Source organism: Mastomys coucha, chromosome X, assembly GCF_008632895.1.
Source record: "Mastomys coucha isolate ucsf_1 chromosome X, UCSF_Mcou_1, whole genome shotgun sequence".
Lineage (NCBI taxonomy): Eukaryota > Metazoa > Chordata > Mammalia > Rodentia > Muridae > Mastomys > Mastomys coucha.
In genome coordinates this window covers 72,703,164-72,712,660 of record NC_045030.1, presented here as the reverse complement: position 1 = coordinate 72,712,660, position 9,497 = coordinate 72,703,164, and the positions used below count along the sequence as shown (strand labels likewise).

Sequence of the window (9,497 nt, the reverse complement as noted above, 5' to 3'; positions counted from 1 at the left end):
AATCAGTTTGGCAGTTCCTCAGGAAATTGGACACAGTACTACCTGAGGACCCAGCTATACCACTCCTGAGCATATACCCATTAGAAGCTCCAACATGCAATAAGGACACATGCTCCACTATGTTCATGGCAGCCTTATTTATAATAGCCAGAAACTGGAAACAACCCAGATGTCCCTCAACAGAGGAATGGATACAGAAAATGTGGTACATCTATACAATGGAGTACTACTCAGCTATTAAAAACAATGAATTTATGAAATCCTCTCTCAAAAATCTAATCCTTAACATATCGCAGAAGCTATGCACAGAAAATAACACCAAAAGAGCACAAAAGTGACTTGGCAGCAAAAGGTAAATGAACGGGTCATGGATGCGAGGTGGTAAAATATTTTATCTCTAATACATCATTTCCCCTATCATTTCTGCCCCCTTATCACATATACATAGCATTCTAGAGCCAACCTGGAGTAACGCTGGGTGGGATCCATGGCTGGCCGACATGATGAAGAATAGAGAAGTGGAAATCTGTGTGTTCTAAGGTTTTCTCCCCATTGCATTATACTCTACTAAACACTCTGGAAGCTGGAGGGCTACAATTAGAAAGGCTTCTCTTGAAAGAAATTAATACCAAGGTCAAGCTGCCATATGTAATAGTACCCATTTTCTCCTCAGAGGCATAGCTCTGTTCCAGCAACCCCACTGAGAAAGTCAGCAGTTAATGAATATGTTTTAGATTTTCCCCATAGTTAAATCCAAGATAGCCAATAGCTTAAATAAAATAGGAAGTAAACAAGAAAAGTAGTCCATGAGAATCACTGGCAGGCATGGTGAGACAATGAGGACGAGCAGGTGAATCTAGTAGGGGTGTGCACTCCCCATACCAACAAGTACAAAGGGTCTGTGGCAAGTACTTAAAGGGGCTGCAGGAAATATGACCTACTGAATCTCCTTTCTTAAACATAATTGCACATAAAGGAAGAAAACACTGATACAGTTCCTTTTGCTCCTAGTATGTTCCTTTTGATGACAGATAATTGAAAGATATGCAACTATAAACTCAGAACAAAATATAACAAAACCAACAATATTGGGCAGGAGATATGGTGCAGTGGTTAAGAGTGCAGCCTGATAATGAAGAAGACACAGGTTCTATCCCCTGTATTCAAATCAGACAGTTCACAATGGTCTGTAACTCTAGCTCCAAGGCATTTGCTACTTCTGGCCTCCACTAGCAGTGGCAGTCACATGCATGTGCTCACACACAAACCCACATTCATCTACACAATTAAACTAAGAAAATATTTTAAAAGACAGTAATTTGATGATAGTTGAAAGTAAATAGAAGTTCCTTAAGAGGTGTTCGTGTCTAAAGAGACTGTATAAATGGAGAAGGAGAACTGAGAAATAGCATTCATCTTTCCTGGATATGGATATGATGTGAGCACCTGGTTTAAGTTTCAGCTGCATTGGCTCTTTTTGTTTTTTTTTTTGTTTTGTTTTGTTTTTTCGAGACAGGGTTTCTCTGTGTAGCCCTGGCTGTCCTGGAACTCACTCTGTAGACCAGGCTGGCCTCGAAATCAGAAATCTGCCTGCCTCTGCCTCCCAAGTGCTGGGACTAAAGGCGTGTGACACTACCACCTGGCTTTGACTTGCTTTTATAAGAGTATTTTATCACAGCTACAGGAAAAAGAACTAAGACAATCTAAGACCTTACACCCCAAAACTATTATAGGAAAATACTTCTGATACAAGCATAGGAATGTACTTTCTGAAAATGACTCCAATTGCATAGGGAATGATTCCAAGAATTAATATGTAGGAGGATGTAAGATTATAAACATGTAAGTAGAAAGAGAATTATTTGCCTAAAAGAAAGGAGTGAAGGTGGGAGGGGCACAAGTATGGAAGTGACCATATAATTTCCAAACACAAGTCAAGAAAGGGGGCAAAGATACATAAAGATGGGGGATTTTCCTAGCACAAGTGGCTGATATCTGAAGTCATCAGGACAAGAAATCTTTAAAGTGCTGGGAAAACAAAAATCAACACAGAATTTTGTACTGAACAAATACATTCTAGTATTTTTTCTTTTTTTTTTTTGTTTTGAGACAGGGTTTCTCTGTATATCCCAGGCTGTCCTGGAACTCACTCTGTAGACCAGGCTGGCCTCGAACTCAGAAATCCACCTGCCTCTGCCTCCCAAGTGCTGGGATTAAACACATGTACTGCCACTGCCCAGCTCAATGTATTTTGACTTGCAACAAAATGAAGAAAATTATTTGACAGTAGGCTTCAAGTAGGTATAGGGATTATACTTTTAGTGAGGTTGATTATAATTTGCTATGGGTCTTGAGAAAACACCCTGCAATTTATCTTGGGAAAAGTGAATTTAAAGAGTCTCATGAGGCTGAGGCATGATTCCAAGGTGATTTCTCATCCATGGTTATAGGGTTAATTGAACAAAGAACATTCCACATTTTTCTAAGGGTAAAGATGCATAAAATCCTTGATCCATAATTTGGGGTGGCTTTTGCATGGGTATGACAACTGATTTGGCTTCTGGTCTGAAGCTACCTGTATTCAAATGCTACATACTGCCTCCCAAGATCTGCTTGCTCCCACTGAGAGATCCTTAGGGATGAGGAGATCCTCACGGATGCAAAATGATGCTATGCAACCTTGATTCCCCAGTTAATCAGTGGATAAAAAGCTAAACTCTGTGATTGGGCAGGAGAGAGAGATAGGTGGGTTTTCCATTAGTTGGCTGGAGGTTGAAGGTAGAGAGAAAAAAAGAGAAGAGAGGACTTGGAGAGAGGAGGAAGGCACCATAGAGGGGGAGATGCACCATGAGCACACTACCAGGAGAAACAGCAAGTAACAAGGGATATATGGCTGGGATGTAAGTTAGAATAGCTCCAAAATCTGCCTACATCTAGGCTTACAGCTTGAAAATAAAATACCCGGATTGTGTGTCTTTTATACAAGCTACCTAAAATAATTAATTCTTTTTATACAACCTATCATTTGGGCTCTCTTGTTCATTGTAATCATTTGGGACTACTAAGGAGTTGGCAAACCGTTTAAAGCCATGCTGATCTTGCTGGTGTCTAAGTAATACTCTGAACCCATTTGGGGTTGTCCTATCCTTTTTGCATGAGTCTATGGAATTGTTGTAAATTAACCTAGTAATGCACAAGGGATAATATGAAATTCTCTAGCTATACCACTGCTGCCTAAATTTCGCTTGACCTCTTGACAACAGATGTTATCAGGCTGAAGGGAAATGAATCCAAATAGAATTTCAGATATTCACTTGAAACGAAGCAAAAATAAGTTGTACAGACACATTCATATGTAAACAGTTAAAAACTACTTTTACTCCTTTTTAGTAAAGCATATAGTATTTTCCACTCATATATAGTTGTAATACATAGGACAACTATATAAAAAGACAGACAGAGAGAGAGAGAGAGAGAGAGAGAGAGAGAGAGAGAGAGAGAGAGATATTAAATTGACTTCTAATATTGTAAGAATTTCATATAAAGTTTTATGATATTCTCATAATTCTGCCTTTAATTAGATCATGACCACAATAAAAGTTCTTAATAAAATATTACTAAAAAAAAAAACCCTAAAATGAGGAACCTTTATATTACATGCAGAATTGGAAGTAAAACTGTTTAAAATAATTTCATTTGCCTTAAACTTGAAGCATGCTTGTCTTATTTTGGCTGGTGAAAGTGATATCTGTATGAACAACTTAGGCATTTTTCAAATGAAGAAATAATAGCAATGAGAAGAATTAAGATCATAAAGATCTCAAATTAACATTCCTATGAAAATCATCATTGCTTTTTAAAAATTTTTATTTTGAAATATGAATACACATGAGTTTGCAAAAAAGCTCATAGTCCACTGTATTTCTCCACTTGTTTCCCATAGTGCTGACATATTATAGCATTGCAGTAGCAGACTATAGGCTGACTCATGTTTTCCAGTAGTTACACAAATTTGTGGGTGTGAAAGGTACATACAAATCACCATCACAAAGTCATAATCACGCCCACTTCTCACCTTTGCACCTCTGAAAACCACTAATCAGATATTCTACAATTATGTCTTTGTCATTTCAAGAAGTTTGTGTAATTATAACCACATGGTATCGACACTTTGGCATTGATTTTTTTCCAGTAAGCATCAAATCCATCACATTCATGCAGAAGTTTCTTTTTTAGAACTTTTTACTGGTTCTTTGTGAATTTCACATCCTGCACTCCAATTCTACTTATCTCCCACTCCTGACAAACGCACCCTCCACCTTTGCAATCTCCTCCACAACAGAGAAAAAAATTCTCATTGAGGAAGTATGTCACAGTATATACCCTTTTGTCCACAGTTCTTTGCTTTTTTTTGTTGTTGTTTTGGTTTTTTTGTTGTTGTTGTTGTTGTTTTTTCGAGACAGGGTTTCTCTGTGCAGCCTTGGCTGTCCTGGAACTCACTCTGTAGACCAGGCTGGCCTCGAACTCAGAAATCCGCCTGCCTCTGCCGCCCAAGGGCTGGGATTAAAGGCATGTGCCACCACTGCCTGGCCAGTTCTTTGCTTTTAAATGTTCATTGCAATGACTCATTTGTTTGGTATGAGGCTTCTGGTTTCTGCTACTCTATCAATATTGGAATCTCACCAGGACTTCTCTTGAATATCCTGTTGTTACCCTGGATCGTGGAGATCCTGTAGTACCAGTCCCTTCATGCACTCCAACAGTCCATCGATGAGGTAGATGTTAGGGTGAGCCAATTCAAATCCTTGGATCTGGGCTTGAGAAGTATCTGAGATGGTCATTCTATCAGTTCCACAGCTCTCAAGTCCCTTGGGGCTGGTTCATCAGCAACCCCAGTTACCAGGGCCAGCTCTACCCTGAGGCCCAGGAGAGGTGCAGGGTCCACTCTCTCTAGTGTTGCAACTGGTGAAGGACATGGCCAGTTCTCCAACTCTCATGACCTTGGGGCCAGCTCTCCTACCTGCTGTAGATGGTGAGAGATGAGGGAGGGGAGGAGAGCGTCTTTCCCTCCTCCAGGACACCACACAGCAGATAAGAGGCAGGGTCAGTTCTCCTACACTCATACCCTTAGAGCTGGCCCAACAGGACCCTGCCTTCAGGGTCAGCTCTGTTGAGCTGCTAGGTGGGGTGCAGGGTCTATTTCCCCACTCCCCTGAGCAGATGATTCTCTGCTCCCCTGAGTGCTGCTGCAGAGGCCTAGCCAGCTCTCCCACTCTGATGACCCCAGGAACCAGCTCTCCTGCCTGCCATAGGTGGCAAGGAGAAGGAGCAAGATGAGGGTGGTCATTTCTCCATCACCCATGTCATTTCACAGGAGTAGTGAGGCCAGCTCTCCCATGCTCATGCACTTGGGGCTAGCTCACCCATGTGCCTGCCACCAGGATCAGTTCTACTGTGCTGTCCAGCTGAGGTGGAAGGTTGCTCTCCTGAGTGCTGCTACTAGTGAGGGGCAGAGCCAGCTCTCCTGCTCTCATGACCTCAGGGCCATCCATGTCTCCTGCCTACCACAAATAGTGGTATGAGGAGGGAGGTGAAAGGAGAGTATCTCTCCCTTGTCCATTCCACTGCACTGGAGACAAGTAGTAGGTCCTCCCACACTTATCCTCAGTGGCCTGCTTACCTACACCTCAAGCAATGTTTAGGGCCCACTCTCCCAAGTACTTCAGCTAGTGAAGGGTGGGGTCAGCTTTCCTGCTCTCATTCTTTGAGGGCCAGCTCTTCCACAATGCCCAGGTGAGGGGTAGAGCCAGTTCTGCACAGCCCTCAGACATCAACTTGTTTCCAAACAGCAGACTAGACCAGGCTGCCCACATGGCCTTTGGTGGTAGCAGACCTCTGCTGCTGCAGGGCCACAGACATGGACGTGAGTCTAGGTGGCAGTACAAGCCAGGACCCCACCATGGTCACAGGTGGCATCTCCAGCTCCTCACATCAGGCTGTTCCTCACTACCCTCAAGTCTCTACTTCTGCCTCTCTTCATTGTACATACATCCTTCTGTTTATCTTCCTTTTCCATTTTTGCTCCACTCACTTGATCCTTTTAGTGGCACCTGGGGTTTCTGAGTGTCTGAGGTCTTCCTGGGAGTGGTCTCAGGATTGCTATGTTCTGCTTGTGCATTATGGCATCAGGCAGGTGTCATCTTGGGCATGGTCTTCTCCTGCAGTCCTGTGCAGCACCGACTGGTGGTCATATCAGGCTAGCTCCCTGTCTAGGCCCCATGGAGTCAGTCTGGTGGTCACCTCAGGGTCTGAGTGGCCCTGTGTGAGAGTCATATGTCTCAGGCTCACTCCTGCCTGGAGTCCTCAGTCCCAGGTGGAGTTCTTGCTCCCAGTAACGTAAGCTGTTGCTGTCAGTGCCTGCGCATCACTGGACTGGTGATCATCTCAGGCTAACTCTCTATCCTGGTCTCTCGCGCCGAACTTGTGGTCATCTTAGGCTCACTTTTTTTCTCCCAAGGAATATTAGGCTACTAATCTTTCAGATGTTCATAAGTTATCTTATGCTGAGCATAGGCATAGCCTCTTTCCTCTCTGCCACCTACTGCACTTGTGACACAGTAGCCACATCTGCAACACTTCTAGAGGCAGGTCAGAATTTTCATTCCTTTTACTGTTGAGTATTCCGTGGTATCATTGTACTGGCATTTATCTAGTCACCTACTGAAAGACACTTAGATTGTTTCCAGTTCATGGATGATCATAAACAAAACTATCATGAACATCTATATACATATTTCTATATAAGTATGATTTTTCATTTATGTGAGAAAAATATTCAAGCGTGACATTTCTAGGTCTTAAAAGTAATTACATGTTCAGCTTTACAAGAAAAGAGAGAGTTTGAGTGTGTAACCAAATGGTAGAGCAACTGATAGTTTGTGCTTCATACTCAGCCCTGGAAAAAAGGAAACAAAAGGGAATAGGCTGCATCATTTTACATTCCCATCATCAATATATGAGGGAGCTTGTCTTTTGCTCTCATAACAAAGTCTTTAAGAGTGAAGAGTTTTAAATTTTGAAAGTTTAGTTTGATATATTTCTGTACATATTTACTTTTATGGATCATACTATGGATAATAAGAATCCTTCATCAAATTCCAGACCTAGAATTTTCCCTAGAATTTTTGAAAGATTTATAGTTTACTTTTATGTTTAAAATCCATGTAGATCCACTTTTCTTTTAAAGTTACTCCATGAAATTAGGTAGAAGACAGGAATACACAATTTTTTTCTCCTTAGGAAGAAGCATTCATATCATGCAAATACCAATTAACTTTACTTTTAAATTGAAGGATGCAAAATTACAATGGTAATAAGTCAAGGTTTTATTTTGCTTTGTGTTTTTTGGGACAGGGTCTCACTGTGTAATCCTGGCTGGTCTGAAACTCACTATGTATATCACACCGACTTTGAATTTTGAGATCTGTCTGTTACTTTCTCCCAAGTTCTGGGGTTAAAGACTTGTGCTACTACACACAGCAACAAGTAGTGATTGAAAAAAAAAGAATTAGTAGAAAGTCAGTTTGCCTTGCATAATTCTCCATACTCTACATTTAGCTGACAGCGCTCTCATGATATTTGAATTTTTGATTGTGGTTGTTCAGGTATAGTCAGAATAACAGATCTTGAAGCTATTTACAGCTCCCACAAGAAGTGGGCACACACCTGACCATTACAAACAAAGGTTATATATAAAGACTCAACACACTCAATCAGGAAGCAAAAGGAGCAGGAAGGAAGCCTGGATAATAGTCTTTATTGAAAGTTTCAAGGGAAAAAATAAGTAGGCTGTTGAAGACCAGTTGAGCAGGCTTAGAACTTGGTGGTTTAAACACAGTGATCTTTGGGTATAGTCCTTAGTTGCTAGTATCTGAGCAAATTGACAGTATTTTAGACTGCAAAAGCATGATAAAATGAGGTGGAACTAGAGATGAGGATTATTAGTTGGTTTGCCTATCAAGCAAATTTTTATCTGTAGGGGTCAGCTAACTTTAGGAGGAGCAGCCCTTTCCTTTATCCACAAGCCCCTTAGAAGCCAAACAACAACAACAAAAATGATTAATAAATGTCATGTTTTATTGAAAACAATTAATGAACATGGTGTTGTGGGGATGTACATTTTTGATACTGAAGTGATTAATATATGTATTTACAGTTACTCTGCCTTGAATTTTCCCAAAAGCAATAAATATGCAATTGGATCCTACTCATAACAGAGGGTTATTTACTATGTAGGCAGTATATTTTCAGGATCTTCTGGCCACAATATATCAAAGACAGTATTGTAAATGTAAAATAAAACCAAACAACAATAGTAATTGGGCAGGCTATGTGAAAGCCAAGTATACAGAAAGTGAAATTTCCCAGTCTTCCAAAGTCTCCAAGGCATCATTTCCTTCTGGCCTACCAACCACTGTGCAGTTGCTTGGATAGGAAGTTTGATTTTAATAAAAACCACATGAGGCTAAGCCTCCATCAATTTCTCTAAAGTGACACTGAATATCCCTTTCACATACACAGGCTTTTCAGTCCTTATATAGTGCATCTCTTGTGGAAATTCCTAGTTTCAGGGTATAAACACATGTCAGACAATGACAGAGGAATAATTTTGAAAAGGTAAAATTCACTGAGTAACAGTCTCAAAGGTATATGGGGGGGAAAAAAGCCTTTGTCTTAAGTACCACAATGTTTGAAACAACTGAAGTGTGTGCCCATAAATTAAAGATTAAATAATCTGTGATACAAATGCTCAATGGGGTTCTAATGACTGCTTTAAAATTGTAAATTTATCTATGAACCAAGAGTTACTTACACATACACAAATGAAGCAAACTAAAGGATTTTAAAGCTTTTTAAAAACTTTGATGTTTGTGCATGTGGGGGCTTGAACATGCACTTGTACAGCGTGTGTGGAGGTCAGAGGACAATTTTCAGGTGCTGCATCTCTCCTAACATGTGGACTCTGGAGGCTTAAGTTGGCAGCAAATGCCTTTATCTGAGAAGCCATCTCAGGAGCCCTGAAAGAATTTTTATAGTTCACTATCATTTCTATAGTATAAAAAAGGATCCAACAGGGGTTTGTTTTTGTTTGTGTTTTTGTTTTTTGGAGGGGAAACTGGGAAAGGAGAAATTCGCATGTAAATAAAGAAAATATCTAAAATAAAAAAAAAAAAAAAAAAAAAAAAAAAAAAAAGGATCCAAAAAAAGTGGAGGTGGGACCTGAGGAGAGCTCGGTGTGTTCCATGTAAGCATGAGGACCAGAGTCAAGACCTCCAAAACCTATATGAACTCTTGGTGGCAAGTAAGATTAGCTAATATTAATGTGTTTGATTGACAGATGCTGCTTTAACAGATAAAATGAAGGAGCAGTTAGGCATCACTATTGACATCAACTTTGGTTCTCCACATGCTTGTGCACACAAACTTACACACACATA

General features: G+C 40.5%; 1 non-coding gene across 1 annotated transcript; it reads right to left on the bottom strand.

Moving 5' to 3' along the window:
• Positions 1-6,518: 6,518 nt before the first annotated feature.
• Positions 6,519-6,649, bottom strand: LOC116096232. Its single transcript, XR_004120908.1, has one exon. It is a non-coding gene; the product is annotated as a small nucleolar RNA SNORA17 (small nucleolar RNA).
• Between the last annotated feature and the right edge of the window lie 2,848 nt (positions 6,650-9,497).